The 7,500-nt window shown below is 33.1% G+C and overlaps 1 protein-coding gene across 16 annotated transcripts in view; it reads left to right on the forward strand.

Annotated features, from left to right (window-relative positions):
- The window catches only part of LOC125032153 (transcription factor CP2-like protein 1), a 58,744-nt gene extending 51,256 nt beyond the window's left edge, over positions 1 to 7,488 (forward strand). For all 16 annotated transcript variants that reach the window (XM_047623209.1, XM_047623208.1, XM_047623210.1 and 13 more), the window contains one exon: positions 1 to 7,488. This exon is cut by the window's left edge and continues 132 nt beyond it. The gene's annotated coding sequence lies outside the window, so the exon portion shown is untranslated.
- Positions 7,489 to 7,500: the final 12 nt, after the last annotated feature.

Here is a 7,500-nt window from a genome sequence, read left to right on the forward strand (position 1 = left end):
TGTTTCCCTGTTGATTCCAGCAGATGGCATTCCTTATAATCGTGATAGATTTTGTAGAATTTTTAAAAAGGGAATTCTGCAATAATGTATATATTTTTATGTACTTGCCATAATTGAAATAGGAGACATGTCATGTTAAACTCAGTGCCTGGTGGATAATGATGCCGAGAATTTTTCTCCTTTTTTTCGTACCTAATTATCATTAAAGGAATGCGTTATTCCAAATATATTGGAGAGATGTGTTTTATTGTTCTATCACATGTAATTCATGTATGTAAAAGAAAATCAGTTATCTTGTCTCTCTGTCCTTAAATTTATGAAATAGTATTTGGTTGTGCAATATGTTGACATCTAGAGTTTACCATATTTTGATAAAGCTTATTGGTTACATTAAATAAGTGAATTTGAAAGGGAAAACAAAAGCCTGTTTTGGAACAGGAGAAGTGTATGTATCATCATCACACTGTTGTCAAAGTAGCATAATGCTCAAAATAAAAAAGTGTATAAAGTTTATTAGGTACCTTCACCTATATTTGTTGTAGAAAAAGATATTGATACAGTTTCCTGGTCAGTAATTAGGAATCGAGTGTGAAGAAAGTAGCTTCCACTTTTCTCAAAATGTATTTGTTTTGACTGGAATGATGTCTTACGTTGGGTGTTTGGCTTTTTAAAGATCCTTTCTTTATAACAGTTGTGACCTCTATCTCCCACAAGCACATCAAAGAAATAGATGACAAGTGAGATTGAAAGAGACATGAAAAAGAAGTACAAATAGATCTCAGAGGGCTTGATAAGTGTGTTGGGATATATGTGAATAGCATGCAGTGTATATTCTTCCTCCTCTTAATCCACAATAGCCGATTTCTTGCCACCTGAAACCAGGATCCATAGGCCATTCTTTTTGCGGTTGATGTAGTTTTGCAGAGAATATCTCTTTGAATCCTATTTTTTTCTCGCTCTCTCTCCCTCTGTTTTGCTTTGTCCCCGGGGTTCAGAATCCAGGGATGCGAGGTTGTGATAAAGTCATGTGTTGTGCGTTCCTCTCCCGTCCAGTGTTAAGGGAGGGAGGGTAAAGATTCGTGAAGGAAGGGTAGCAACATCTAGAAGAGGGAGGAGGATGGCCATAACTAGAGGGAGGGTAATAACATCTAGATGGAGGGTAACAAGTCTAGAGGGAAGGTAAAAACACCGCAAGGGAGGGCAGCAGCATCTGTAGGAAGGGTAACACTGTTCAAAGGGAAGATAGCCAAATCTAGAGGGTGGTTAACATCTAGCAGAAGGACAGCAACACCCAGAGTGAGGTAAGGACTAAAGGGAGGGTAACAATATTTAAAGAGAGAGTAGCAAGACCTTGGGTTGGGGTTGGGGGGGGTTAGCACCAAAGGGGAGGGAAGCAGTATTTAAAGGGAGAGTAGCAAAGGCAGGGAGAGTAACAACAAAGACATTTTTTCTTGGGGGGGGGGGGGGCCCTGTAGACTTTGGATAATTTGCAGTGCTTGGAAATACACATCGTGCAAATGCAGGGATATTTAGGAAAATCTCATAAAGCATTAGAAGTCTTGAATTTTGCTGCATCATTATTTAATCTACCCAAAACTGGAAGGACTTGCTGATCAGTGATGTGTATAATTTTGAAAATAAGGATCATATTAAGACACAAAATATAAGAAATTTGAGCTGATTGTGTTGAATGATGATCTAATTACCTAGAGGATACTGTATCAGTTTATTACTTTTCAGAGGATTATAATATGCTTTATGACAAAAGAGAATATTGGGAATTATAGTGTAATTTTAAGTTTTGTATCTTTAATTTTCTTATGCTTTTATACATAATTAGTCATATTTTTAATGATTGGATCAAAGACTCTTACAGATGAAGAAATATATTGCTCTGTTACATATTATGTCTTCCTTCCTTAAAAATTTAGAAGCATATTTCATATAGGTTTATTAAAGAATAATCCATTCATGCATATGTGAATATGGTCTTACACACACATAAGAGCTCATTCACTCTCTCTCTATCACCTCACTTGCTCACTCACTCACCCACTCACAACTCACTAACACTTACTCACCTGCTCAGTACTCACAAACTCATTGCTCACACTTACTCATTACTTACATTTACTCACTCATTACTTGTTTGTATTCACTCATACTCACTCACACACACACTCACACTCACACTCACACTCACACTCACACTCACACTCACACTCACACTCACACTCACACTCACACTCACACTCACACTCACACTCACACACACACACACACACACACACACACACACACACACACACACACACACACACACACACACACACACACACACACACACACACACACACACACACACACATAATTTTTATTGTATTTCAGTTATATTCATCGGTATGTAATGATCTCAAATCATACAGTTATACTGAAATATTTGGAAATTTATATATTGGTCATCTTTTTTACAAAAAATCTTGAGAGAAGAATAAAGCTGTAATGAGGATTTTGTTTGAACTGTATTCCATTTTCTTAACAATAATTTGTAATATTATGGGGGGGGGGGAATCCAATATTGCATCAGAATCAGAGAAAATTTAGGTAATATAAATCTAATGCCCTCCAAATCAGTAGTTAAAATATCAGAGTTGAACTTAGAAAAGATTCATTATAAATTAGTACCTTTATTTAAAATTTAACCACAATTACTGAAGGGAATTGAAATATTAATCCACGGGCCGAATTCTCAATAAACAAAACTTTTTCACTTTTCTAATGTAGGAAAGGAGAATACAAATTGACAAGATCTTTGCTGTTTTAATGTAATAATTAAAATTCTTAAAAAAAAGATGAATAAAAATAAAAAATAAAATAAAATAAAAGTCACATAAGAAATAGAGTGAAGTGAGTGTTCATACATTAGACGTGCAGTATTGCTGTTTTGCACATAATCATTACACTTTTCAGGTCTTCCTCTTATGTTCTGAGAGGCAACTGACAGACATTGAATTTTTAGATATTTAATAATTATAAGTTAAGTCTTTATGGGGTTTGTGGTTTTAACAAAGAAAACCCGAGAACACAAAGGGAATCAGTCAAGAGATAACGTATTTCTTATTTCATACACTTGTGGTTTGAAGGTGTAGTTGTCAAAAATAAGAGAGGGGTTCAGTATTAACTTTATTTAAGATAATTTTATACTAATTCAAGATGAGTTAGAAAATCTGTAAGATATTTTCTGTTATTGTTTAACCTTTTTTTCGGTTATTTTATTTCATTTTAGTTTTGTTTTATTATTTTTTTTAAATTTTTTTATGGATATTATTATTATTACAAAGTGATACGCTGTATTTCAAACTTTTAGAAGTGTTCATGCTTTTATAATTATCTTCCAAGTCAATGGGCCAGTGGGTTAAGCAAAAGGTATTGGTTGTTCACTAAATGAATTCTAGTTTTTAAATATCTGTTATACTTTTGTGAGAATATATCTATTCATTCTGTCCAATGTTATGCTATACTTTGTCTTGTTCGGCTGCAAAGCTGAGCATTTCTTTATGTACTACATGGTATCTTTAGTTTTTTGTATATTCACACTGTATATCATGTTCATGTAGAATGTCTCACCCTTTCCATGTATTTTATATGCATCTACATAATTACATTGTCACCTTCTCTTATAGGATGTTTTTTCTTTTATTTGTATTATTTTATGCTTCACTAGAGTTAAAACTGAATGGAGTTATTAAGTGATGAAGATTAAACAGCCATTGTCCAAATCACGAGAAGATTGCCACAATACATGTGAAATTCCCCCTTGCCATGTTTTCTTTTTTTCAGAACGTAAACTGTAATGCATATTAACTTCATTTGATGCCAATTTGCTCTTATCTCATTTTCTTCTTATAATGAATAAAAGTTTGCGATTTCATGAGTGACTGACTTGTATAGTTTCATGAAAAAGATATTGAAACACTGAAGGGCTTGCCTTTGTTGTTTCAGCTCAACATTAAATTTTTATTTGGAAATCAGTGAAAGCAAACATGGTGCATTTTCACTTTGGTTTGGAGTTTAATGCATCTTTATTTTTTTAAACTTCATGCTCATAGCTGATGGCTGATTACTGTGTTGTTTAAACATTTTTGTTTATGTTAGTGACGTTTTGGGATGTATCATAAAATTTTGGGTCTCACATTCAGTCAGGTTTTGTTTAGATGTGACTCAAATATCATGAGGTTGAGTTGTTAACATTTGAACAGGATTTATTTTTTGAGGTAATCACCATTTACACAATAAATTGCATTAACAAATTACTCCTTGGTGAAGCGTTATTTTCTCCTTTGGTGTCTAAGCCTCTTGCTTCTGCTCATCTGGTGTGAGCACAAGAAAAAAAGGTTTAGTTTTTAATTCTCAGTGTTTACGCACAACAGCTTATTCTGCGTTTTTTTCCAACCTATGTTACAAAGAGAGCGTTTGATATTTCAAAAAGTCATCGAGCAGTTGGGATTGGAGAAAAAGACTGGAATGAGATTAACAAAGGATTGAATGCGATTGTAAAATGAACGTTTTGAATTATTGAAAGATGAACCATTCAGTCTGTTTATCATATCTGGTATGGAGATTACTAATATCAAAGAGAATAAGTCTTGCTGATGTTTTTGTCTGACAGAGCAAGATGCAATATTCTTAATAGTTAAAATCATTTGAAGATCCTCGAGGATAAATATAATATTAAAAACGGAAAGAGGGAGCAACATGACGAGAGGATTAACCCATTGTTTCCTGGTGCGTCAAGGCAGTCACGTGGTCCAAAATACAGGCATTAGGCTTTTATGAGTGGCTGTTCTGACAGGTGTGCGGCTTGTAGGCCATGTGCACGGGAACACTTGTGTGCGGTGACAAGCTCCTTGCCTCCCCTTTGCTATGCTATTTTCTCTTTTTCTGCGTAAGTGTGTAAATTTAGCTTTGTTACCATTTTCCAATGTCCATATTTGTCATTTGATTTGATTTTATCCAGATGGTAATAGATTGTTTTCCTAGCATGGACTGCATTTCATCTTTCAAGGTAGTCCATAACTCAGTACAAGAAAAATAACAATAAGTTATATGTGGCATTTATTTATTTATTTTATATTTTTTATTTTAATATTTTTTTTCAATTTTCTATAATACAGCCTGTGCCACCTTCTCATTGGCCAAGAATAGGATGCTTCGCACGGAACTGGCGTCCTCCCTGGAGCCAGCGCTCTTCCAAACGTGGTTCATGGACATTACATTCCACATTCATTATCGATGGATATAATGCAAAAGCCAAACGAGTCTAATTACCATCCAAGAGGTTTGTGCACACAAGTCTTTCCCATCACCCTGGCCTTCAGCCAAAATTCTCACAATGGCAAGTTTGTGTCACCGTAGCCTAAATCCAGATTCTCCCATGAGGGCATGTTCACGTCAAATGCCCCTCGATTCAAATTTTTCATGATGTGATGGTCACATTGTCCTGATCATAGGGGTTAAGGCATAATACTGGACAAATTAACTATAACTAATTTATATTTGTAGGCTAATTCTATTTTCTCCCCAGCAAAGAGGGGAGAATAGCAGCAATCCAAATAAAAGATAGATATTATCAGAAACAAAAGTACCACCATTTTGTAACATAGATCTAACAATTGGTGAAAATATCCAAGACCCAAAGACGTATCGGAAAAAAAATGAAAGCAAGACATGGAATAATTACACTTAAATATATTTTGTTTAAAGTGACTGAAAACCTCTACTAAGTATTTGGGTAATTCACATTGGTGTGTTCATTGTAAATGTTTTCATGTTTATGATCTGTAGTTTACATTATATACACCAATTTTTTCCAAAGCCAGTTGTCGGTTGTTTGCTAACTAAAAGAGTCTTAAGAAAATACCCTGGAAAATATTAAAAAGACATGCCTAGAAGATTTTTTCCCTAATTTTTAGGCACACTTTTTAGAATATAACAGTGATTTCAATACTGCTAAAAGAAGAATACATAGCACTCCTTGGGATGCTTTAAATATTAACTTTTGAATTCTAAAGGAAATGTGCCCCTAAAAATTAGTCTTTACGAATGATCTGATCTTAGAACAAAACAGGAAATTGAACATGGACCAGTTTGCAATAAACCCTTGAATAAGTTCTCTCTTAAAAGCAACTTTTCAAAAAAAAAAATTGTAGCTAAGAAATGTCACTTCATGCCCTTGTTTTTTAGTATACTGTAATTGAAAAATGTTTTAATAACAGACAATGAGAAGAAGGGGTTCTCCAGGGGAAAATAAAAAGACATCACTGAAATTTCTAGTTATAAAAAACAGAAAAATGGTGATACAAGATTTCACCTTTATTAATACCTCCACAGTTATTATTATTAAAGATACAGGGATCCTTCTATTTTAATATCAAATATGAATTAAGAAAATTTGACATTCAATAGCAGCTTTAAAAAAGAATCATGGCATACATCATTCAATCTTTTTCTTTGAATTTTATTAATACATTTCTAAACTTTGGCCTGAGGACTGATTCCTGGAGCAGGTTATGGATTTTGTTTTTGTTTTTTCCATAAAACTTCTGAATAAGACTATACTAACATTCATTGTAACACATGTAAAAAAAAAAAAATAATGAATGACAATGAAGAATTCCAACATTCAAAAGTACTTTATATCTTCTTATAGATTTTGATAGTTTAATCAAGATCTGTGAATTACATTTGCATTTAAGTTGCATTGCAAGACAAAGTTCTAAGAAAAGAAAAGTGAAGTATGGGGAATTTCACTAGCCAATCTCTTGTGAATTTTATAAAGGTTTTATTTCTTCAACTTATCTGCTCCAAATAGTAACACTTGTGCAACCTAGTGATTGTAGTTCATAAATGGTGTGGAAGCAAAGGTTACGGTAGGAAAATCTCCTCTGTTAGTAACTTGCTAATCATTTATTTTAAGATTTGTAGAACAATTTTTTTTTTCACTTCATATGGCTAGAATTTTTTATATGAATGAGTTATTGGTAAAGTATTCTGTGCAGTTGTAAGTGAAAATACAACAATAGGAGATTAAATTATGTCTAGCCCTCAAACCATTTTTCAAACTTCATCATTCAAAAACTATATATTTTTATGAAAATTGAAAACTCATATCATTTTATTTAGTTTTATTTCACAAATAATTGTTATCATTCTGTTTGATGTATACTTCTTCATTTGGTAATTACCAATACAAATTTGGACAAACAACTCATTGGTAATAGAATTATACAAAGTGTGAATTATATGTAAATTCTATGTGGAAGAATCCAGTTCCTATGAAAAGAAAATGTATGTAAAGTAAGCTGTTAGATCTCACCATTTTTTTGACATGTAAAAGACAAAGGATTAAAGACAACAGAATGTGCACACACAAAATAATTGACCTGTAAGTTACTGTTAAATATGTGAAAATAAAAATTACTTGCATAATTTTAGTTCTTT

This window comes from Penaeus chinensis, chromosome 14 (assembly GCF_019202785.1).
Source record: "Penaeus chinensis breed Huanghai No. 1 chromosome 14, ASM1920278v2, whole genome shotgun sequence".
Lineage (NCBI taxonomy): Eukaryota > Metazoa > Arthropoda > Malacostraca > Decapoda > Penaeidae > Penaeus > Penaeus chinensis.